The sequence below is a fragment of the Hoplias malabaricus genome, chromosome 1, assembly GCF_029633855.1.
Source record: "Hoplias malabaricus isolate fHopMal1 chromosome 1, fHopMal1.hap1, whole genome shotgun sequence".
Taxonomy (NCBI): domain Eukaryota; kingdom Metazoa; phylum Chordata; class Actinopteri; order Characiformes; family Erythrinidae; genus Hoplias; species Hoplias malabaricus.
Window position 1 is genome coordinate 65,169,624 of NC_089800.1, and position 27,167 is coordinate 65,196,790.

The following is a 27,167-nucleotide window of genomic DNA, read 5'->3' on the forward strand; positions in this document are numbered from 1 at the left end:
ATTACACTGCCAGCTGTGACACTGTACAGGTCAGCTGATTCATCACATTGCATTTTTTCTAGCCTATATTTCTAAGGCTATTCTATCAGATGTGGTCACAGCAGTAAATATAATTTGTTACTGTACTTAAGTACTTTTTTCATGCATCTGTACTATACTTAGGTAAACTTTATGGTGGCCCATCAGGTAGTTTCGCAGTCACACAGCTCCATGGACCAGGAGGTTGTTGGTTCAAGTCCCACTCCGGGTGATTGATCCATTTACAAGAACATTGTAGAACAGAACACTATTAAACACAACATTCACATTTTTAATCAAAAAACACTTTATATAAATTTCTGTTTGCTCACCATATGCTGCTCTGCAGTCTGTTTGTGTACTTGAAGCCGAATGTGTTTATGAACCCCGGTGTCTGTAAAAACAGCCCAAATTTCCTCTGTCCAATTTGCTCTGTCTAACTTTTTATACAAAGAAGAGACTTTCAAACTTTGAAAAGCATGAACTGAGATGAGGATATTGCTCTATCACTACTCCATGTGGGTAATACTGACTTATTTGCCCTAAAAAATCAGAAACAGCAGAAATAAGTCAATATTGTCATGCTAGGGAGCAGGAATAAAGCAATATCCTCATCTCTTTTCGTGATCTTCAGCGTTGGGAGGGCTTTTTGTGCGGAGACCGAGGAAGTCTAACATGTCTGACCAGATAGTTTGTTTATTTAACTGTTTACTGACACTAGGGCTTTTTAAACAAACTAATCTGGTTTCCAATGTACAAACAGCTTGAAGAGCTAGTAAATTGTGAGGAAATATCTGGTGGAGTGGTGTCGCAGTCACACAGCTCCATGGACCAGGAGGTTGTGGGTTCAAGTCCCACTCTGGGTGATTGTTTTTAAGGAATTGAGGAGGCGGTTTTCTCCCCAGGTCCGTGTGGGTTTCTTCCCGATGCTACGGTTTCCTCCAATGGTGCAAAAACACATTGGTAGGTGGACTGGTGACTCAAAAGTTTCCTTAGGTGTATGTGAGAGTCTGTGTAACCCTGTGAACTGGTGCCCCTCCAGGTTGTGTTCCGGCATTGCGCCCATTGCGATTCCGGGTAGGCTCCAGACCCACCGCATCCCTGAACTGGATAAGCAGTTGCAGACAATGAATGCACTTTACTGAAGTATTTCCATTTGGGGTGACTTTTTACTTTTATTCCACTACATTTCAAAGTCAAATATCTTACTTTTTGATGAGATGGATGAGATCTCGCCCCTCGTTGTATGCTTAGCTGAACCTGTGTGTGCTTTTACGTCCTTTACACCTTTATTTGCTACACATGGGAAAACATGGGAATTTTTTTTTTAATTAATCCGAGAACTTACATTTACATTTTGGCATAGCTGCTCCAGATGAGGGTAGGTACATGAGCTTTGCCTGACATAAACAAGGACTACTGACATGCAGATTGACCAATTAAATGTTTACAGAGAATGTTATCGACCAATAACGGTAGCTCTACAGTTGGACCGTGCAATCCGAAGATTTTAGGCTACTTCACCATGCCCCCTTCTCACTCAAGCGAACCAATCGGAGTAGGGGAGAGTGGGTCTAGTTTGTGTTCTAAGTTCTTTGTAAACTCTAGAAAAACAAAATCCATGACGTTTGTGAAATTCCGCCCGGACATTTTTTAAGTCTAAAAAAGATGACATGTCCGGGTTAAAGAGGACGTCTGGTCACCCTAGTGTTCACCTATGCGTCCCTCTGCAATTACACCGCCAAAATACTAGGGCTGAATTTAAGTATATTTGAAGGTAAATCCTTTTTTGTACCTTTACTCAAGTTAAGATTTACAACGAGGACTTCTACTTTTACTGGAGTAATATTTTACTTTGTGTATCTGTACTTTTACTCAATTACATAGTTTGTGTTCTTTGTCCACTGGTCCACAGTGGGTGCAGCTGGTTGGGTTTATAATACCTAAAATTAAAAAATAAAACATAAAAATGATAAATTAATAATGAGACATCCAGTCTATGTATAATCTGATACAAAGTATTATGTGGTGTATTACAAAAGGCTTTGAGGGGCACTTTGACACAGAGTAAATAGTGGCATTTGCAAGTATTACTCATGAAATGAATTTCTCTCTGTTCTGTAGTGAGGGAGACAAAGCTATTCTCTACAAACTTCACAATCCAAGCATGACTGATAAATCTGAAAATAGAAAGTCTGCAGTCAACATCACATGGACAAAAACAAAAATAAACACACAAATGGGGGAATGTGTCTCTGTCCATGATGTTTTGGTACATGACTTATTTAATTGCTCTAGTCTGTGAATCACAGCGGCAATTATGCACAGCTCTATGCAGCAGCAGCTGACGTCAAAATCAAGATGTGTTCACCCAGCATCTGTCTGACATCCGGATTATTTGGGGATCCGGCAGCTGGCTTCAGCTACATTTGCTTCATGAAGGTTAAAATAAACCCACTTCAAATTAAAATTGAAAGAAAATGTTTAGCAGTTAACAAGCTCACAAGAACAGGTGTCGTAGCAAAGAGAGGAGAGGAGAGCATGAAAGTCCACTCTCTCTTCAGATCCAAACAAATCTACAACTAATATATTATAGAAATAAACAGAAAATATAGAACTTCAAACATGATGGAGTGGTTTGAGATTACACACACACACACCTCGATTAGCCAAAACATAATAACCACTACTACTCACTACACTCACTGTCCATCCCAGCTTCACTGACCATATAGGAGCACTCTGTTGTTCATCTGCTGCTCTGTATACTTTGTTGCCCCATTTCATCCATTTCAATACTCAGGACAACAGAGCAGGTATTGTTGGGTATTGTTCATCATTTCACTAAAACATCTACCTACGCAAAAGAGTCAGCATGCGGCTGCCATTTCCCTGCATTTACACGCTTCCATAATAAATGTTATTTAGGAGGCAGACCTTATCCACAATTTTCATAGTCAAACATTTCATTCAGCATTATATGTGTCCATTTACGAATTGGCAATATTTGTCACGTTCTTGACTTATAGCAAGCTCTATAACTTTTGAAACTTTTTGAAGCAACTGTTATTCCACTTTATCTGTTTAAATCACACACACAAAATCTTTTTGTCTGGTTCCACCTTAAATGTGTCAGTTTATTATTTGCTTTGTTCTCCTGCTTCTTATTGAATACTCATTTCCAACTTAAACAGCTATGCAAAGCTAAATCTAGCACTGGATTTATAAACAAAAGTGGTTTTGAAACACTTCTTATTTCCCATTTTATCTATTTAAAACACACGACCAAGTGTACAGCATGTCACTAAAACATCTATCTACTAGAGAAACGCTTATATTTGCTGTGTACCAAACTTGATTTCTCCATTCCACCTTAAATAGGTGAACATGTGTGGCTTTTTTTTATCACAGTTCTTACTAAAGTGATCCCTTGTTTTTCGAGTGGGATGCGTTCCAAGATCACCCGCTAAACATGAATTTCCGTGAAGTAGAGGAAAGATATTTTTTTATGTATTTAACGAGTATTTGGACCCTCCCTGTGCTGTTAACAACCCACCCTTTGCATTAAACTGTCATTCTATAATGTTTTTCAGCTGAAACTACATGTGATATCCTACCAGTCTCTTAAATAGAGTAAATCCTAAACTGTGATTTAGCGTAAGTAAATTTGACTCGCATGTGGACATGAACAATACATGTACTGTAGGTAAGAAATACTTGTAAATTATATATTTTGTCACCTACAGGCCTAGTGTAATACAGGTAAATAATAATAAAATCCCGCGAAGTAGCGAATCCGCAAAAGATGAACCGCAAAGTAGCGAGGGATTACTGTACTTAATTTGTTTAACACACACACACAAACACACATGAATCTACATCAATTTCTTTAAAACAAACAATGGTATTTATACCTTTCAATCAGGTTGTTATTCACCTTCATATAAAACACACAACTTTGAAACGTTAAAACACACAAACTATGGCGTTTACTTCTTTTTAATCTATTCATAGGTGTCTGTACTTATATATATATTCTTTCAGAAATTATTTGCTGTTACCTGTTCAGGAGAAAATTAACCAGCTCTGGTTCTGTTCTGTATTGTTGCTGCATCTAAACTGCCTTCAGTTTTCAAAAGGCCAATATTTCCTTTCATTTTACTCCGTCTCTGGTCATGGAGATTTTTAGAAGGGCAGTGGGGATTTTTGGGTCTTGGGACTTGGGAGTTTGGAGGGCGGGATCATAGGAGCTCCACACCGGATTGGGCACTTCTCAAGGAAAATATACTGCTTTAGCAATGCTGTGAGAGGCAGCAGTTTCCTTAATCTACGGTCACACACCCTGGACATTTTATGACTAAGTACAGTTAACACCCTACAGATTACTCTTTTAAGGTTTACAGTATTGCAGTTTCTAAATGACTGTGGAGACTATTTAGGCCACTATTAGCCAAATCCTGGACTATCCCCTTAGATCAGCAAAAAGGTTAAATGTGTCTCTGGTGTTTTTAAGGACTGAAGTACTTTCACAGCAATCATCAAATTGCTAGTGAACATGCTTGGAAAAACCCTTGGCGACGGTTACCTGGTTGCCATGGTAACCTAGAGGCTCAGGGCAGCAATGGTAATGTGTTCCTTACCAGAACCCATGCATCACCATCTGGCTCGAGAACTCTGCGGACAGACAGGCAGACAAGAATAGCCTAAGAAAAAGTTCACTTGTGTCCTCATTTCAGTGAAGAAACGTATTAAAACGATCAAATACAATGCTTATACAGATAGTGTGACATGCAGTATAAATATAAACCATTAGTTGTACAATGTCAGTTGCTCTGTTATAAAATATATATTTACACTCTTAATAAAAAGTTTTTCAGATGCATTAACACATTTATATGACACTGCTTGAAATGTTTACTGCAAAAATGTCTGATATTTACATTATTGTTCTGTTTAACCATTAGCAAAAATGTGCGTTTATTGAACTTACACTGCCTGTTAAAAAGAGGCTCTTCCCATTCCTACAGTGAGACGGCACAGTGAGATTTACTGTCCTCACTTCAAGGTTTATAATCAGTTTAACAATAGCAATAGAAAAAAAAAGCATGAAACATCATGCTCAGTGCCAAGCATGGGCTAGAAAGGTATAACACTTTCCCAGCATTGCTCTGTATTCTCTGGATTGCTGGATCCCCATCCAGTATCTTTGGGATGAGTCAGAATAATGTTTGTGTTCCAGAACTAATCATCCAACTTCAGTACCTAACAGTGGCGGATGCTGGTCTTTCAAGGAGGGGATGCTCAGAACAGAATAAACATTTAATGCTCCCACAGAGCATTTGGCTTACACCAAAGGGTCGCTGATTCTCTCATTTCGCTGTCAATCAAAAAGGGATTCAGCCTCAGACAGAACATCCAATCATCATGCAGAAGCTGAGCGTCCGGGCCAGCCGAGGCCAGCCCACTGCCCCATAGACCCCCAGAGACGCTGAACGTCAAAACGGGACAAAGCCCAGCATTTATCGAATGACTCGTCTCGTTTAGCTGCACTTCACTGCTTCGCTACTGAACTCTGTGGACGCTCAGCGTCCTCACTGTTTAAAGCACTGTGAAGCTGCGGGAATGATAGAGAGGAAAGCCACGTCTTTACCGGTGATAAGAAGCTGATTCTAAACAAAAGTTGAGCGCGTTGTAGTGCATATTTATTCAATGACATGTACACACAACAGTATATATTTGATCACTTATTTTTTGACATTTTAGGGGAAGCTGAGCTTCCCTTGCAGTCTTAGAGCAATCGCCTCTGGTACCTAACCTCACTAATGTTCATGTGGAACGAATGCCATCAAACGCTCAAAGAAATATAGCAGCATCTAGTGTAAATACATCCCAAAAGGATAAAAGCTGTGACTGCAGAAAAAGGGGGAAAATCCTGATTAATTCCATTTATTGGAGAAGATATTGGAGATGATATTGCCCTGAAATTTATGTACGTTGTCATTAATGTCTTAGTGTGACCATGTGACCTGGGGAAAGTGGACATTGGAGGCAGGTGTGATTTATTTAAAGTTACACTCATGAAAATCAAACTCAAAATACTTAAGCCATTCAGCTCAGAAAACCAACAAATCAACTCTAACTCTTCCTTCTCTCCAGCCTTTTATACCACTTAAGCACATCTTTGCCAGTGTTTCTAATTGAGAGCCTCCATCAGGTACTCAGGGCTGGATGGACATAGGCAACTCCAGTGGCCACAACATGTCCACAAGTGTGATTTTAGTAAATCCCTAGCCCTAGAGACTTGGACACACTTCATAACTAAAATAAACAAAACTGGTTTACAGTTGAATTAAAGTCCACTGGTGGCTGTGTTCCTGCTGCCGTTTGGTTCCTTCCCATCGTGTGCTAAGGGGATTTTATTTTTTTATTTTTTTATCAGAAACAGCTGCTGTGTCTGCTGTGAAAGAGCAGTCCTAACGTACCGTGTGCTGTTCATCAAAGTGAATGTTACAGTAATTATCAGGAGACAACTCTGTTGTCTTTGATGCATCTCTTTCTTCACTTCCACTCGCTGCCCACAGTCTCTAACCTCTGGAAAAACACCACTTTATGGTAATTAGCATGTGTTCCTAATATTCCAGCAGTTATCATGGCATTTTCATGGTGTGAACTGACCTTTATCTCCACAAATGACACTGACTGCCATAATGTGATTGGTGTAGGATTAAGGTACTCGCCTCTATAGTGTGTTAGGTTATAATTTATTTATGTAATGTATCTAGTTTATTCGGATTTGAAGTAGATCCATTTCGTTCTGTCCCTTAAAAGGAACATATTATATCCATCCGGCCAGTAAACTGTATGTTTCGGTTAAGATAACACAAAGATAAAACATGTTCTACCCCTGTCTAAATATCCCCATTCAGAACGACCAGTTTCAGTATATGTCCCTTTAAATAAGAATGAGCTACAGCTCAGTGCAATGCGAAAAATTTTTATTTTCATTGTCTCCCTATTTATTCGGTATACTCATTCCCCCACACAATTTGTGTTTGTTTTGTTCCATTTAACTTCATCTTTGCGATTTCACATGGACAGTATAATAAATTTAATCTCTAATATTTCTCAAAAAAATGAGCAGCTTGTTCTAAAGCTGTTTGGACTGGATAAATGCATGGGTGTTACCTATTCCCTTTTTGGGAAATTGGGCTTATTACTGCTATAATCTTTATTGAAGTGCATCAGACTATCTTCTCAAATGGCCAGGCTTAATCATAATGAGTGATATTTTATTCATACCTTCATTGCTCCTTTGTTTATCCCTCACAATTTACAGCAAGCATTCCAATAGCTTTTAATAGCCACTGCATATTAATTACTCCTCTTGAGTTTCTCTCATTTAATCCACTCAGCAGAAGAATACAGAGCACTTTTCTGAGGCTGTGTTCTGTATGATGCCGATTGGATGAAATACCCTCTTTCAGCTTCTCTGAACACATTTGAATAATGGCTCGTATGAGAATGTTTACCTCTACAGCAGGTTTCAGATGCAAATAAACAGTGGGGAAGAGGTTATAATCACTGGAATTGCTAAAGACTGCTATTTAAGAGTCTGTATATACAGACACGGTTATTAATATTCAGCCAAGGCTCAGTAGTACACTGGAGCTGATTAAAACTCAATCAGCCAAAACAGTAAATATGTGCACTTCTACATTACATATCTATTACAGACTGAGAATAGTCCACTTACCAACTATATCCAGCCTACAGCGTCCAGTGACCACTCATGAAAGACTAGAGGATGACCAGCAGAAACTCTGCAGCAACAGACAAGCTCCCGTCTGACTCTATATCCGCAAGGTGGACCAACAAGGCAGGTGTGCCTAATAGAGTTACCAGTCAGTGAAAACATTGTTTAAAACCTGAACCAGCACTGCTGTGTCTTTTTCATGCATGTCAGTTGAGAGAAACTATCATAGTTTCATGTCTCATCATGTTCCTTATTTCCTTGACCATCACCCTCATCACACCTACCCCTCCTCTCACCCCTATTCTTCCTCCTATCCCTCCCCTGATTTCCATTTTCTCTCACCTTTTTCCCCCTTCCTCTGTCTTACATGTTCTTCATCACCCTCATTCTACATACCCCTCCTCTCACTCCTCGTCTTCCTCCAATTCCCTTCCCCCACTACTCCAATGTATATAAGGCCCTCCTAAAATATTTGGTGTCAGACTGGATTGGGAACAGACTAGACTGGCAACAGTCACAGACTGGATTGGGAACAGACTGAACTGGTGACAAACTGATGACCAAGCTGTGCCCATGCTTTTCTGCATGCACGTGAAGGAAACCTCCATCTCTGAACCTCCAGTTTCTAAAACTCAGATCATCCTGAGATAGACTGAGATCATCCAGCTGTACTCATACATGGTCCTGTGTATGTGTAAATAAACTCCAGTCAACGCTACACAGTGCAACAGACACTAATGCACCAAGAAAAATGTACTACAGTAATCCCTCGCTATTTTGCGGTTCATCTTTTGTGGATTCGCTACCTCACAGGTTTTTTCAAGGGGGCATTTTTATTATAAACATGTATTAGACTACGCCTGTAGGTGACAAAATATATCATTTACAAGTATTTTTTACGTACAGTTCATGTATTGTTCATGTCCACATCCGAGTGATATTTACTTACACTAAATCACAGCTTAGGAATTACTCTATTAAAGAAACTGGTAGTATATCACATGTAGTTCCAGCTGAAAAACATTATAGAATGACAAAGGGTGGGTTGTTAACAGTACAGGGAGGGTTTTAAAAGACCAAATACTCGTTAAATACATAAAAAAAATCTTTCCTCTACTTCACGGAAATTCGTTTTTCGCAGGTGGTCTTGGAATGCATCCCCCTCGAAAAATGAGGGATTACTGTATAGTAATCTGAACTGATAAAATAGAAATGGTAAATGTACACCCTGGAGCCAGGCCTGGGGGAGGGGCTCCTCAGCGAGTGCCTGGTAGTCGGACTTTTACTCTAGGGGTCGGCCGGGCTCAGCCCAAAAGAGCAACATGTGTCCACTCTCCCATGGGCCCACCACCTGTGGGAGAGGTAGTAATGCGGGTCCAGTGCAATGTGGATTGGGACTGGCATTCTGATCCTCTCTTGTGGGAAAAGAGCCTGAGCTGGAGTGTGAGGTTGAGAGGTACCGGCTAGATATTGTTGGGCTCACCTCAACTCACAGTATGGGCTCAGCAAACAATCTCCTTGAGAGGGGCTGGATGCTCTTTCACTCTGGAGTTGACCAGGGTGAGAGGCATAAGGCAACAGTGGGTTTACTTATAGCCCCCGGCTTAGCGCCTGTACGTTGGGGTTTACCCCAGTGAACGAGAAGATAATTTCCCTGTGCCTTTGGGTTGGGGAAAGGGCGCTGACGGTTGTTTGTACTTATGCACTGAAGATCAGTTCAGAGTACCTGGCTTTCTTGGGGACCCTAGAGGGGATGCTGGAGAGTACTCATTCTGGGGACTCCATTGTTCTGCTGGGGGACTTCAACGCTCACGTGGGCAATGACAGTGAGACCTGGAGGGGCACGATTGGGAGGAATGGCCCTGCTGATCTAACCCTGAGTGGTGTTCAGTTATTGGAATTCTGTCTGTCACAGTTTATCCGTAATGAACACCATGTTTGAGCATAAGGGTGTTCATAAGTACACCTGACATCGGGATACCCTAGGCCGCATTTCGATGATCGACTTTATAGTCGTATCAACGACCATATGTTTTGGTCACTCAGGTGAAGAGAGGTACTGATCACCATCTAGTGGTGAGTTGGATCAGATGGCGGGTAAGGATGCCGGACAGACCTGGCAGGCCCAAACGCATGTTGAGGGTTTGCTGGGAATGTTTGGCAGAGGAACCTGTCAGAAAGATCTTCAACTCCCACATACGGCAGAGCTTCGACTGCATCCCGAAGGAGACTGGTCTCACTGAGTCCGAATGGGCCATGTTCCGGACCTCCCTTGTTGAAGAGGCTTGCTGGAGCTGTGGCTGCAAGGTTGTCAGTGCCTGTCATGAGGCTATCAAGCTGAAGAAAGAGTCCTATCGAGCCTGGTTGGCTCAAGGGACTCCGAAGGCAGCTGATGGGTACCTAAGAGCCAAGTGGATTATGGCTTTGACTGTCGCTGAGGCAAAAACCCAGATGTGGGAGGAATATGGAAAATGACTTTTGGTCAGCTCCAAGAAGATTCTGGCAAACCATCAGTCGACTCAAGAGGGGAAAGTAGTTTTCCACCAACACTGTATATGGTGGGGGCAGTGAGTTGTTGACCTCGACTGGGGACATCATTAGGTGGTGGAAGGAAAATTTGGAATAACTTCTCAGTCCCACCAGCACATCTTCCACAGATGAAGTAGAGTTTGCGGATCCCAGCGAGGGCTTGACAATCACTGGGGCTGTGGTGGCTGAGATAGTAAGACAACTCATTGGCAGCAGGGCCCCCGGGGAGGATGAGGTCCGCCCCGGGTTCCTAAAGGCTCTGCATGTTGTGGGGCTGTCCTGGCAACATCGTCTTTGCAACATCGTGTGGACATTGGGGGCAGAGCATCTGGACGGGCAAACAGGGGTGGTAGTTCCCCTTTTTAAGAAGGGAGACTGGAGGGTGTGTTCCGACTATAATGGGATCACACTCCTCAGCCTCCCCGGTAAGGTCTACATGGGGGTACTGGAGAAGTGAGTCCGACTGATAGTTGAACCTCAGATCCAGTAGCTGAGCAGAAAAGCAAAGCACTTGATTTACCGTTCAATCTACGTCCCAACCCTCACCTATGTTCATAAGCTTTGGGTAGTGACCGAAAGAATGAGATCAGCTGAAATTAGTGTTCTCCGCAAGGTTTCTGGACTCCCCCTTAGAGATAAGGTTAGGAGCTCAGAGACTTGGAGTGGAGCTGCTGCTTCTCCATGTCAAGAGGATCCAGTGGTGGATCGGGCATCTGGTTCAAATGCCTCCCAATGTCCAATGCAGAGGGAATGTTCAGGGAATACCCAGAACACGCTGGAGAAACTACATGTCTCGACTGGCCTGGGAATGCCTTGGTATCCCCCTGGAGGAGCTGTAAGCAGTGGCTGGGGAGAGGGAGGTCTGGGTTTCTTTACTCTGACTGTTTCCCCCACGACCCGGACCCGGACAAGCGGTGGATAATTTGATGCCAGAAGCACTTTCCAAAGTGTTGGAAGAGGGTCATCTTTACCAATGTGTTATATCACCTCTGCTTTTAATAACACTCTGTAAACATTTGGGAACAGAGGAGACCAGTCGCTGTAGGTTTGAAAGTGAATTTCAATTCTTGCTTGATATAAGATTTCATCCACTCAACATTTGAGGGTCTCCATAATAGTACTTTCCCTTACATAATGCAACAATTGTTTACAATGTGTTACAGGCCTTGACAAGTGCAGCACCTGTAGTCTTTTACTAAGGAGCCATGTTGTTGTAATCATTTTCTTAATGAATGGCCTTCCCCAAAAAATAAGTTGTCTTAAAGGCAGCATGTTGCTCCAAATCCTATATATTTATCATTCAGCATTAATGGTGCCTTCAAAGACATAGAAGTCACTTGTGCCCTAATGCACCCCATACCATCATGGATGCTGGCTTTTGAAATGTGCATTTATAAAAATCCTCTTTAACCCACAGGAGACTGCATCCAGTGTCAACTTTGGCCCCAAAGACCACAGCAATCCAGTAATGGGAATTGTCTCTTGCATACAGTTATTTCTCTGAAAGTTTGAGTTGAGAAAGGTGGTTCTTGTATTGTTTCACTTTAACCAAGTGGTGAACCCCTCCCCATCTTTACTCCTTAAAGACTCCTCTGTTAAATGGCTCTTTTTTAAACCCTGTCATGTCAGTCACTTATTTGTGGCATTCCCCATGTGCAGTCAGGCGGCATGGTGGCGCAGCAGGTAGTCACACAGCTCCAGGGACCTGGAGATTGTGGGTTCAATTCCTGCTCTGGGTGACTGTCTGAGTTTGGTGTGTTCTCCCTGTGTCTCCTCCTGGTGCTCCGATTTCCTCCCACAGTCCAAAAACATGCGTTGGTAGGTGGATTGGCGACTCTAAAGTGTCCGTAGGTGTGAGTGAATGTGTACGTGTGTGTTGCCCTTGCACCCCCTCTGGGGTCTATTCTCGTCTTGCGCCCAATGATTCCAGGGACCCACCGTGACCCCGAACTGGATAAGCGGTTACAGATAATGAATAAATGAGTGTTCTCAATCAGAAACAGGAAAAATATTCAGAAACAAATTTCAACAGAACAAGCCTTTAGCATGAGCAAACAAATCACAAATATACCTTAAAGCAGTGCAGAGTAAAGATTTAGGAAACAATTGGGAGGCGACAACAATGAGGAGCCTCTTTAAAACCCTTTTTAAAATTAACTTATCAAGTTAAAACTATAAGAGTGTTGGAAACATAGTAAATTCAACCCTGCCTACTGTGTATCATCAGACTCTAGTGCCTATAGCTCCAGAACAAGGAAGAAAGTAATGAAGGTGAAATACTATCAATTTAATTTTGGGGGGCTGAAATAATCCTCTGTCCTTCAGGGAGGTTTATAAAACAGTGTTTAGTGTCAGTGGGAGCTCAGTTTGAGAACAGTGGGGGAGTTTATTAGTGAGTGTAATTGAATCAAGCTCCTGTTTTCTCTCAATCCTCAGGCTCAGCAGCAAGAGAGATACAGAGTATTCATATTCATTACTCTCTCATCAGACCACCAGCCTCCACTCCACTGCCCAAATGGCTTTCTATTATCCCTACATTTCAGAGGTTAGGCGACAGAGAGAGAGAGAGAGAGAGAGAGAGAGAGAGAGAGAGAGAGAGAGAGAGAGAGAGAGAAAGTGAGAGAGAGACTGATATCATGAAGGTCTCTCCAAGACAAATGCCCATTGGAGCGAGAGGTATATAGCCACCCAGCACTGGGCACTAGAATGATGGAGCACCATCCAATAGGCTTTGGGATGAGATGGAGTGGTGTTTATAATCCAGAACAAATTGTCCAACATCAGCGTATCACCATACTAATGCAATCAACTCCTTCAATAAACTCCTCAAAGCAATGTTCCACAGTCTATTCTAAAGCTTGCACAGGAGAGTAGAAAATGTTACTGCAGCAAAGGGAAATATTCATTCATTATCTGTAACCGCTTATCCAGTTCAGGGTCACGGTGGGTCCAGAGCCTACCTGGAATCATTGGGCACAAGGCAGGAATACACCCTGGAGGGGGCGCCAGTCCTTCACAGGGCAACAGACACACACACTTTTGAGTCGCCAATCCACCTACCAACATATGTTTTTGGACCGTGGGAGGAAATCCACATAGACACAGGGAGAACACATCAACTCCTAACAGACAGTCACCCGGAGCCGGAATCGAACCCACAACCTCCATATCCCTGGAGCTGTGCAACACTACCTGCTGTGCCACTGTGCCGCCCCAAAGGGAAGCAAACTACTACAATATGTGTACATATTGCAAATTTCTTTTTTGTTTTAATTTTTTCCCTTTTTTAAAAAATAATTATTAGAGTGTTTATTCTTTACATAAATTTGCAACTGTTGCAACTGTAACAACAGCAATTTCCCCCTGGGATCAATAAAGTATTTCTAATTCTGAATCTGAATCTGACCAACCCCCCAAAAGTATCCACAAGTTCTCTTCCATATAGGTATCACTTAAATGTATGTGGTTCTAAAATGTTGACTGTGTGTGAACCAGTGTGATGTGAAGATTCTCTCTCTCTTTCACTATCACTCTCTCCCTCTTTCTCTTTCTGTCTCTCTCTAGTCACAGAAATATGACGTCTAAATATGCTGGCCATTGTAAAATCCTGGCCTGGGACCTAGATCCAAGGTCCAGATTTGAAGACCTCTGAATTACACTATTGAACTCTTATGAAATTCAGGGTCGCAGTGGGTCCGGAACCTACCGGGAATCATTAGGTGCAAGGCAGGAACACAACCTGGAGGGGGCGCCAGTCCCTTACAGGATGACACACACACACATATTCACTCATACACTCACACCTAAGGACACTTTGAGTTGCCAATCCACATACCAACATGTGTTTTGGGACCGTGGGAGGAAACCGGATCACCCGGAGGAAACCCACGCGGACACAGAGAGAACACACTAAACTCCTCACACACAGTCACCTGGAGCGGGACTCAAACCCACAACCTCCAGGTCCCTGGAGCTGTGTGACTGCAACACCACTCCACCAGATATTTTCTCACAATTTACTAGCTCTTCAAGCTGTTTGTACTTTGGAAACCAGATTAGTTTGTTTACAATGCCCTAGTGTCAGTAAACAGTTAAATAAACTTGTCAGACATGCTAGACTTCCTCGGTCTCCGCACAAAGAGCCCTCCCAACGCTGAAGATCATGAAAAGAGATGAGGATATTGCTTTATTCCTGCTCCCTAGCATAACAATATTGACTTATTTCTGCTGTTTCTGATTTTTTAGGGCAAATAAGTCAGTATTACCCACATGGAGTAGTGATAGAGCAATATCCTCATCTCAGTTCATGCTTTTCAAAGTTTGAAAGTCTCTTCTTTGTATAAAAAGTTAGACAGAGCAAATTGGACAGAGGAAATTTGGGCTGTTTTTACAGACACCGGGGTTCATAAACACATTCGGCTTCAAGTACACAAACAGACTGCAGAGCAGCATATGGTGAGCAAACAGAAATTAATATAAAGTGTTTTTTGATTAAAATTGTGAATGTTGTGTTTAAACGTGTTCTGTTCTACAATGTTCTTGTAAATGGATCATGGCTTAATGAACGTAATATCGTCACTGTTTATGTGATGTTACATGTATACTTCTAACTGCTAAAGAGCAAAGATACAGAGTCATGTCAGGCATTATAAGTAATTTTATGTATGCCATGTAATCCATAATAAAATCTTATGAATACTGCTGGGGCTTTCTGAGAAAATCCCTAGCGCAGAAACGGATGGCATCCCACTCAGAGTTCATTACTTAAGCACAGTTTTCAAGAGAGACATTTCTAGGTCAAACGTCTGAAACTCACAGCCTCTACACCTCCCTCAGAAGTCATCCATTTCTAATAACTACAGAATAGGTTACACACACACACACACACACACACACACAATACTCACACACAATCTTGTATCTGTGAATTGTGGGGACATTATATAGACTTCCTTTCATTTTCTGGAGACATACCATTAACTTTTCCATAAGTACTACTATAGATTAATCCTAATTAATGATTAATGAACAGTGTAATGATTTACATTGTGTCCTGACAATGTGTGTAAATGTTTTGTTCCCCACAAAGTGATACATTTCTGGTACACACATAGAGACACATTTCAACATGTCACATATAGAGCTCCTGGGGATTTTAGAACATAGCGCTGCTGTCAGAAACTTGCATCTCCACTTTTGCTTTTTAACTTGAAAATTCCACCTTTTATATGAACTTATATTTCTAGATTTTTTTTTATTCTGAAAAGTTTAGGTGGTGCAGCTCCAGTGTCATGGGCCCTGAGGGGTCACTGTTTTAAGGGTTATGGTGTGTTCTCCTTGTGTCTGCGAGGGTTTCCTCCAGGTCCCCAAGTTTCCTCCCATAATTCAAAAACACATGTAGGTAGATGGACAGACTGTAGGAAATGGTCTACTGTTGTGAGTCTGTGGACTGGAAACCAAAATACCACAATTGGTGTCAATCTATGGGTGTGTAGGTCAGCCCTTTGTCTCCCCAGGCATCCAAGCCCAGCGCTAGCCAGTGAGTGCATCTGTTGGCTGATGTGACAAATCTGGATAATTATCATTCTCCTCAAAGTGCATTAAACTGTCCAGTGGATTTGCATGCAGTGGTTTGAAAAGTGTGTGTCCACAATTACAGTGTGTTGTTTCCCTCTATATTACTCCCTTTCCTCCTGCATTTGTTTTTTCAAATCTCAGTTTTAAAGGTAAACACTTGTAATCAGTGAAATGCTGTTTTAAAATTGATTTTGGTCAATTGCCCATCATCAATGAACATCAGATCAAATTAATGCCTATTAAACTAAAAGCCTAAAAATAACTTATATATAATTATGTATGAGTCTTAAAATCAAGAATCACAATTAAAAACTGGTGGATTCAGATGTATCATACTTACTTTTCATGTTCTGTATTTACTTCGTCCTGTTCAGGGCTGCAGTGGGTCTGGGGCCTATCTGGAATTATTTGGATCAAGGTAGGACCAAACACTGGATGGAGTGCCAGTCCATCAGGATCTCACACTAACCCAGTAACTCACAACTGTGGACAATTTCACACAACCAAGCCACATCCCAATATGTGTTTTTTTTTTTTTTTTTGTGAGGTAACCACAGCCTTCAAAGTAAACCCACACAAATACAGGGAGAACACACCAAACTCCTCACAGAGAGTGGGAGGCTGGGGCTGTGTGGCAGTGACACTATCTGTTCTAACATGCCACCCTGTAGATGTATAATCTCCAGAGAAAAGCATGAAATAGGATCCTCTGGAACAGCTGCATGAGCCTAACATCACCATGCCTGATGCTAAGTATCAGCTAGACAGGTATAAAGCCCCCCAGCACGGGGCTGTTGAGCAGTGTAGCACCTTCGGTTCTTTTGAGATATACTGGAGAGGTATTTCAGATCCAGAATAAATTACTCACATCTGCAATACAATCAAATCCTTCAGAACCTTCCAACATCTAGTGTAATGTTTTCCTTTAAAAAGTGACAAACTTCTAATACCATTCATTTCAGATGATAATCTTAAACACATATAGAGTGAATATAATAAGTATGTTATTCTAGAGCAGATAATCTTCTGTGTGAACTGAACACTGCTTTAGATTCTGTCTCTCATGACCTACTCTTTGCCCATCTGTCTGCTATAAACATGTCTGCTATTGCTCTTTCCTGGCTTATATCCCACCTCACTGCAGATCAGACATCACTAATCCACCTGCTGCACTAGGTGGTCCACAGGGTTCCGTTTTTGGCCCCGCCGTCATCATAATTTACATGCATCGATTTGGTCACATTATTTGTTAGCATGAAGCCCAGCATGGAATAATAATAATAATAATAATAATAATAATAATGGTCCAGAAACACACATTGGAAGGTAGATTGTCTAAAAGTGGCCATAGGTGTGAGTGTTTGACTGAATGTGTGAGTGTGAGTTGCCCTGCGAAGGTCTGGTACTCCAGGGTGTGATTCCAGATAACCCACTCCAACTCAGTATACGCGGTTACAGACAATGAATGAATGAATTATTATTCAAAAGTTACTGAAAGTATTGAGACCTAATTTTATGAAGGAGTAAGATTCTCGTCATACAACACTCACACTCTCCACTCCTGAGTATCCAGTAGATGTAATGACAACATCTGGCACCATCAACGTCTGCCTATGGAACAAAGGTGATACTGAGGTCAAACTACAGAGCTACCTTTAAATTAATAATTAACAGATGGAAGCAAACCACACAATTAAAGGAATGCCTTCATAAGTTAATTGTTATATTACAAACTTCAGTTCATTGTGAACTTTAAGTTACAGTTAATCATTTGCTAAATTTAATTTGACCGAGCTGGACTTTGGTAGTTTATACTAATCAAGCCAACTCTAGGCTTTGGACATTGTGAATGAAGTACCAATTATGCATTAATTAATTATTTCATTGATTCATTACCTGTAACCTCTTATTCAGTTCAGAGACACGGTGGGTGCAGAATCCAACACTCTCTGGGCACAAAACACTAACACACTCACAGCTATTGACACTATTAGTTTATAGCTATTTTTATATTAGCTATTTTGCACAGACAATCCACCTAGCAATGTGTGTTTTAGGATTGTGAAAGGAAACCAGAGCACCTGGAGGAAACCCACACAAACACAGGGAGAACACACTCCTCACAGGCAGTTATTTAAGGCGGGGGCTCAAACCCAGAACCCCAGGACCCTGGAGCTGTGTGACACCGAATCTACCTAGCTCTGTACCGCCCACATTAGCCATTAATTCACTCACTGTTATGTACACGATTGGCTTTATATCCCACTTAGCATCAAACCTTAGACCTCAATAACCTGTGTTTAAGAGAACACTACTTAACATTTTACCTTAAAATTACAGCTTCAAAATCATTGCGATGCTTCATTGAGCTATAAAAAGGAGAACATCACCTGTGCCATTTCTACTCAGGGCTCTGCACTGCAGAAACTGCTCTATGTATCTTTTGAAAGAGGGTAGGTGGTATTATGGTGGTAAATATGATCATATCTCACATTTTTAGGATTTTTTTTGATTGCACCAGTTGTCATTAGGCACATTACAATACTGTATGGTATTCACTGTAGTGCTTATGAAGTTCACTAGTGCATATGAGTCCACAGTTCACTAAATCGCTTGTTATCTTAGTTGGATACTTACATCTCCATGCATCCAAGTACCTACCCCTGTACCTCAGTCTCTTTCTTTCTCCTTTTCTCTGCAACTGAGTGTATGTGAGTGTTCATCGTGGATGTGGATCCAGTGGTTTTGCCCCAAGTCCAAACCTCCCACGCTCTCAAGGTTAATTCAGGCCAAAAACAAAATACAACACTGAGCTCACCTCAAACAGCAGGTCTCCTGTCTCTCTGAGCTGCAGCTGATTAAAGCTGAGTCTAGAGTAGTCTGTAATACTGACAGCATAAAAGCTTCGGCTACACTATATATTCAAGCATTTAGGCACCTCTTAAATGAGTGAATTCAATTAAATTAAGGTGCACCTTCTGTGGACACAGAGCTTGTATAATCTTCATAGTACATTTTCAAAGTAAACCAGAGCCTAAGGTCACGAGGCTCAATTCCAAGCATCTGCTAGAGGGATATAAAGCAGCCAGGCACTAGGCTGGTTTTCTCTGGAATGATGGAGCTCCATCCAATATCTTTAGGATGAGTTGGGATCCAGAGCTAATTCTCCTAACACTGAGTAACATTTATTAATGTGGCTGCCATCAAATCCTCACAGAAACATTCCAACATCTGATATAAAGCCTTGCTAGAGGAGTAGAGACTGATACTAAAGGAAAAAAGCAAATAAGTCCCGATTAATGCCCTGGATTTCTGTATATTAAAAATTAGCCACTGTCCACAAACTTCCTTTACTGTGAAAATCTTCTGAAGAATATCCTCATAATCATTGTGTGGGCTGATGATATTTTACTTGCTAATGTAATGAAAATGTTGAAGAATCTCATTGGCAAAATGAAGGTGAGATAAATCTCAAGTTCTTGAAATATTTACATATACTTGCCTCCAGGACATTCTCACATATCAAAAATAATTCTGTATAATTCTGTGCTCTATAGGGGACTGGTGATTCATATTCAGTTAGGCTTGTCAAATAACACACGTTTTAAATTTTCTAAATGCACCAAGTATATAATTTATATTTGACTGGACAATTTTTGTTAATTTGATGTTTGCAACATATTGGGGGGAAATTAGTCTTTTCTAACATCTAGTGGTGAAGAACTCTCAACCAATTAACAGACTGACATTTCAGCACAGTGTGAGTACACTATCTATACACACTGAAGAAAATAATTTTGGAATAATTTTTTTATTTAAATATCAAAGTGCTTTACATCCTGACACTGTCAAAAAGTCACTGGAGTAAGGTTTCTACTACAGACCACATTACTGAAAACAAAGACGTTAAACGCAAAGCAACTCAGATTTGTAATGTACTCACATTTAAGAACTACTCCCTGAGGAGGTGCTACTGAGTGTTTACATTCAAAAACATGGTGTTGTAGGTTTTAAACAGCAAGTACTATAAAATTACATTATCAGCAAACTGTATGAGTGATATATTGTAACATAAATGACTATCAGAATTTTAAATGTCTTTTCATTGCATTTGCTTTGTCTTTTTTTTCTTTGCATTAATGCCACTCAAGTTGCAAATTACAAACCGGATTCCAAAAAAAGTTGGGACACTAAACAAGTTGTGAATAAAAACTAAATGCAATGTGGAGATGCCAACATCTAATATTTTATTCAGAATTGAACACAAATCACAGATCAAAAGTTTAAACTGAGAGAATGTATCATTTTAAGGGAAAAATATGTTGTTTCTAAATTTCATGGCATCAACAAATCCCAAAAAACTTGGGACAAGGCCATTTTTTTACCACTGTGTGGCATCCCCCCTTCTTCTTACAACACTCAGACGTCTGGGGACAGAGGAGACCAGTTTCTCAAGTTTAGAAATAGGAATGCTCTCCCATTCATGTCTAATACAGGCCTCTAACTGTTCAATCGTCTTGGGCCTTCTTTGTCACACCTTCCTCTTTATGATGCGCCAAATGTTCTCTATAGGTGAAAAATCTGGACTGCAGGCTGCCATTTCAGTACCCGGATCCTTCTCCTATGTAGCCATGATGTTGTGCACTGTAGAGTTTCAGCTGGCAACGGAGGATGGCACGGTGGATTGTGTTCACTGACAATGCTTTCTGGAAGTATTCGTGAGCCCATTCTGTTATTTCCTTGACAGTGGCATTCCTGTTTGTGGTGCAGTGACGTTTAAGGGCCCGGAGATCACGAGCATCCAGTAGAGTTTTACGGCCTTGACACTTACACACAGCAATTGTTCCAGATTTTCTGAATCTTTTGATGATGTTATGCACGGTTGATGATGATAACTTAAAAGTCTTTGCTATTTTACGCTGGGTAACACCATTCTGGTATCGCTGCACTATCTTTCTGCGCAACAATGGTGGAATTGGTGATCCTCTTACCATCTTGGCTTCAGAGACACTGACACTCTGAGAAGCTCTTTTTATACCCAATCATGTTGTCAATTGACCTAATTAGTGTTAATTGGTCTTCCAGCTGTTTGTTATAGGCTCAATTTCCTTTTTCCAGCCACTTATTGCTACTTGTCCCAACTTTTTTGGGATTTTTTTGACACTGTGAAATTTTGAGTCAACATATTTTTCCTTTAAAATGTTACTTTTACTCAGATTAAACTTTTGATCTGTGATCTATGTTCTATTACGAATAAAATATTGAAATTTGCCATCTCCACATCATTGCATTCAGTTTTTATTCACAATTTGTTTAGTGTCCCAACTTCTTTGGAAAATAAAATTTAATCAAATGTTTTAGTCTGGGCCTTAGTCTAGGCCAGAGCAACAAACTTAAATTTATTCAAAGAGGGACCAGGAAATAATGACTAATTTTATTTCATTTATTTATTTTTGCTGTAGCTTTGCTTTGTTGTTACAAGCCCTAAAACATTCATTACATGTGTTAAAAAGATCAGTACAAGAAATTGCTGACTTTCTGTGTTCGATCCTCACCTTGAGTCACAGAATACACAGATTACTGTGTTCTCTCTGTGTCTGTGTCTAATTATTAAAGTTCAAGTCACATCTCATCTATGCCTGCAGACTTCTCTCTGTTATGCTGAATCCCCCCTCAACCCCTCCCTCTCCTCCTCACACACTGCCTGTCACCTCTCCCCTCCCCCCTGCCAGTCAGAGGGCCAGAGGACACAGACAATTGAATGCAGATCTAAATAAATCAACAATAACATAATGACCACCTCCTTATTTTACATTCAGTGTCCATGTTTTAGCTCCACTGTCCACAGGAGCACTTTGTACATCTAAAATTACAGAGAGGGGTCCACCTCTTGCTCTGCATACTTTAATTGCTTCCTTTCACCCTGTTCTTCAATGGTCAGGATGTCCACACAGCATGTATGCTCAGAATATATGAGCTACTGTCTCTGCCTTTATATCTATAAGTTGGACCAACAAGGTAGGTGTGTGTAAAAGTGTGGACAGTGAGTGGACACCGGTTTTAAAATCTCCAGCAGCACTGCTCTGTCTGATCCACTCATAAGAGCACAATACACACTGACATATCACCACAATGTCAGTATCACTATGGTGCTGAGAATGTATGAGCTACCTTTCTGATTTATAAGAAAAGATGATCTATAACATGGACCCATACAATAGGTGTACCTCTTGCTCTGCATAATTTCATTGCTCCCTTTCACCCTGTTCCTCAGTGGTCAGGATGCCCACACAGCAGGTATGATTTATGTGCTGGAGTTTTGAAGCACTCAGTATCACTGCTGGACTATGAATAGTCCTCCAGCAGACAGTGTTCTGTGGTTACTGATGAATGACTACAGGACAATCAGCACAAGTTGTGCTGCAACAGATTACCTACTGTTTCTGCCTTTATATCTATCAGTTGGACCAACAAAGTAGGTGTGTGTTAAAGTGTAGATTGGACACAGTTGTTAAAATCTCCTGCAGCACTGTTGTGTCTGATCCACTCATAAGAGTGCTACACACACTAACATATCACCACAATGTCAGTGTCGCTGCAGTGCTGAGAATTATCCACCACCTAAGTCATATCTGCTTTGTGGGGGTCCTGAACATTGGGTCAGAATCCAGGTTGAAATACCAGAGTGAGTTCTGTGCTGTCTCTGTAACCCAAGCCCAACCCTCACCTGTCTGCAGACCAGAAATTCCCCCACTCATCCAATACCTCTCCCTCTTACAATCCAGCTCTGCTGAGACAACAGTACACCAAGGATAGCATTTAAAAGCACTATAAAATCTATCCTAAAGTATGGCTCTTGTATCAGGAAATGTCATAGGCTAACCTCTTGCTCTGCAAATATTACTCGCTTTCACACTGGTCTTCAATGGTCAGTACACCCATACAGCAGGTATGACTCAGGTGTTAGAGATTGAAATCCCTCAGCATCTCTGCTGGACTGAGAATAGTCCACAACCAAACACATCCAGCAGACAGTGTCCTGTGTCCACTGATGACAGACTCAAGTACTAGCAACTCCACATCATATCTGCTGTTTGGGGGTCCTGAACATTAGGGTGAGAAACCAGTGAGCAACTCCAGAGTGACTTCTTTGCTCCATGCTGTCACTGTCATCCACTACTCCTCCATCTCATGCTCCACAGAGATGCCAGAACACCAAGGACTGCCTTTAAAACACTACACAAACTTCCCCAAAAACCCCCTTCTATCTCGTGAAAGCTCATATGCTGCCGTTTTGTTCGTCTACCAGCGAATACTAGCTTGGACCCCGAGAATTGCCACTTGCGGCTATATTTCTTCTTATTTCTTCTTCTTCTTTTTCTCAGATTTGTTCATCATAGACTGAGATTCTCTGGCTCATGGCATCCTTTGTCACTGTTGAAGTGTGAAAGGTGTTAATAGTCTCTGTGGGCCTGATGTTTCAGATGACAGGACTGAGCTTCAAGGTTATGTGAGTGTGAGATGGGCAGGGGTTTGTGAACCTGTGCCCAGATTTTCAAGCACTTGAAGTCAATCAGTGGCTCAAGCCTGTTGAGCAGGTCCTTGCCAATAAGGAAAGGAATGTTTTCAATAGGAGACACATATACAGGGTGAAACAGACTTATGGGCCCTATTGTTATGGGCACTCTTGCCACAGACTTTATTTCGATACCAGTGTATGAATAAGGAACAATTTCAAGGGAACAGTTTTGTAACTGCAATCTCCGTGGGGCGTGGTGTGCTGCAGCCCACACTTCATCAAAAGTGTGGATGACATCAGAGTTATGTCTGATGCAGTGTCTTGTATAAGCTTCTTTTCCAAGAATGTGGTCAGGTGTAATCTACGTGCACCCCCCTTTTCTTTTAAATGGCCCAGGAACTGTGGTGCAGGTGGATCACCTTGAACAACCATGACATTAAAAGGAGTCTGATTTTCACCCCCTTTTTAAATTGGTCAGAATTGCCAGTCTGAATTGCAGGGGTCCTTGGGACATGCTCAGTTTCACCTGAGGTGTCTGAGAAGAGGTCAGCTGTTTGATGCTCCTCCTTACACAGGTGCAAAAATACCTGTTCAGTGGTTTCTGGAATTTCTGTGCTAATTCCAGATACTTCAGACTCACTTCAGATTCACATCATCTGGGCTTTTGCACTGGTGCCAGGTCTCATCCCAATTCTCGTTAGTTGAGTTAGGACAGGGGCTTTTGTCTAGGGTTTCGTCCCATGTGTGCGAGATTTGGGGACATCCGTGGTCCACCATATATTTTTTGGGTGCTGGCTTCTCATGTCTACTGGCTGGGAATGCCAGTGCCCTGACATTAATGGATTAACCCAGGGGTTTGAATGATGTTGGCTTTCACCTGACCATTGAGAACTGGAGTGAAGAGAACTCCTATTGGATTGCAAAGGTTTATTATTCTCCTGATTTTCTCTAAGCCAGTGAGATGGAGCGGATTTTGGATAACATGATTCAGTCTTAGTGGCTTCTTCTAGCTCCATAGGGGAAGGCTGAGTATAACGGCTGAAATTTAGTGGTATTTCTGGCAATTGGTTTAAAGTTTGCTGGTCTTTTAAAAAGCTTCTCAGTGCTAAGTCACACAGCTGTTTGCTAGACAAGGTGCGTGGACATGCTGCAACCCCTAGATAGTATCAGGCGGTGATAGTACCGATGAGGTGTCTCCTGTCTTAGTTGTTTAATTTGCAGTGCTGTTATCAGTCCTGCCTGTAACAGCTGATTGGAGAACTCCTTCTCCAAAGCGTCACAGAGCATTTCATATTGTTTCCTGACATAGTTAGGTTGCTATTCAATGAAACTGCTGACTTCCCTGCTGGATGTCATTCTGATCAGGTAGATTCTGTCATCTACCCTGGCTCTGGGAAACCTTTGCAAAAAGAAATCTATATCTTGTAGGTAGAAATAGATTTAATTTGGTCTGGTACTGTGCTGAGGGCACAGAGCTAAACTGTTCACCTGTGTTTAGGACTCTGTTAACCTCCAGTGGTGTTGGTGCTGGGAAAGGTAACTCTTGGATACCTTTGCACTTTGGATTCTGCAGCTCCCTATGAATGTGAGTAGTTCTCTGTTGGTTGCTAAATAGCTGTGAGCGTGCCTTCTCTAGCTCTGCTTTAGCAATGTTTAGCTTGCTTTCTGTCTCTGACTGCAGCTGCTGAGAAATTTGAGTTCATCTTTGACTGCAACAAGTTCTGCTATTGTTTTTGCATGCAGTGCCATTAACTGATCAGGCTCTTTGCGAGCATTTCTGATGTTCTACATTTTTGGTCTCATCATTTGTGTGTTCACTGCTTCTAATTGTATATCCTGAACAGTGTGTTTAAGTTTTTCTACTAATAGTTTAGTCATTTGGCGGGCTTTATTAAGACCTTGACTTTAGGTTTCTCCATTAGATGGACAACCATTAACTGTGACATCAAATGTTCCATTTGAGAGGGCTCAGCGGCATGGATCATGGCTATATATTCTGACACTGTGGCTCCTGTTGAGCTTGCTAATTCCATATACACCTCAGTCAGGGGGTCTTACCACTGATGCCTGGTGACTGGGTTGTATGTCAGATTTAATACTAATTAATGTTTAATTGTCTAATTATGTTAATTAGATATGTAGTTTTATTTTATTTCATTTTTAGATTTTATAGTCAGTAATTGGTTACTTCCACTTATGGAAGACTGAGTAAAGGACAGAAACAGTACATCAAAAATAACTTTACAATTTACATGTGAATTTAGTGTGCCATATGAAAGACAACTGCTTTTAATCAACTTGCACTTACACAAGTCATACACAAGGGTGCACCAGAGAAACTTTAAATGCAGTAGTGCAAGTCATGCTAAAGGGGGCACCATAAATTGACTTCAGTTGCAATAGCACAAGTCAGCCACAGGGCTCCTTATGTTTCCAGGGCTGGGTCAGTGGTGACACTTTAATTTACTTAACCCCCCCTGCCCCAGGCTAGGTTGACTGGTTTGGTGTAAACGGAGCCACTTCAGTTCGGACACTAAAGGGAAAATACACCATTGCCAAAAGCTGGAATTCGCAGACTTTTGGGCAATTCAGAATATACACCTACACAGAAATTTGCGTGTAGTGATTACTTTAACCTCTCACAGGTGTGTCATACGCTTTCATACATGTGATTAAACCGTAACGCAGCACAGCTGATAAACCCACAGTATTATTTCAAAATTACGTGCATGGCGACAGCGTAATAATTTCACAAATGAAAAGCGTGTTCACACTAATCATTAAGTCAAAACAACAGTGACATGACAATCATCGCTCACATTCAAGGCTTAACTTAGGAACAGGTTCTAGTTAGGAATTAATTAGAGGGGAGTATAGTGGAAGAAACCAGTTGTGAGGCCTGTGTTGCTTGCACAGGCCACTGTTATAACTGAAGCACAAAGTTTGTGCTTAACTTTTTGGTGCGATTTTCCTGCACAGGAATCATAACTTCTGATCGAGATTATATTCAGAGCCTCGCAGTTGGGCGCCATAAATATATATGTAGTGGAAATAATTATGCCCCACGTTGCGGTGGCATAAATACTACATAGTGGAGTCAAAGATAATTAATTATTATTTGATTAATAATTAATTATTTAATTAATTTTGTTAAGCTCCATACTTGGGAGCCATTAAATAATATGTAGTGTGTTTACCTGTCCAATTTTAGCTTGGACAAGTAGGTCTTCATGTTGGATGACTTTACATATTTGCACACAGAAATAACCAAGGATTGGTTTTATCACACAACTAGTTAATTAAATGTAATATCAAATAATGAATATTGAATATACATTCATATAATGAAATGGATTACAGCAAAACATAAGGGAACAGGGAGATTAATATATAAGGGAATTCCTCTATGATAATTACCCTAAATTCTAGAAAGGCTATTGTTTATCCCAGCAAAGCATTCAGCACCAACTTCCTGAGCTATGGGACCTTATGTATCCCTGGAGATGAACTGGAGTGTTGCTGACTTGACTGTGGCTTCCATGAGCACTGCAGCCGCTGGCCTTGTAGCACTGCAGCTGCTGGCATTCCTTTTCTCCCACTTGGCCAGGGACACGCGACCACTTCATTGGAGCTGGTGGCGTTCTGAAGTTCTCTGTGGGAATCCTCCGTCATCGCTGATCTGCTTCCTTGTGAGAGACATGTCTATGCCGGTCTCTCCTGGGCCTTTTTCTCAGAAGGTCGTTCTGAGGGTGCATGTGGCCTTCTCTGTCT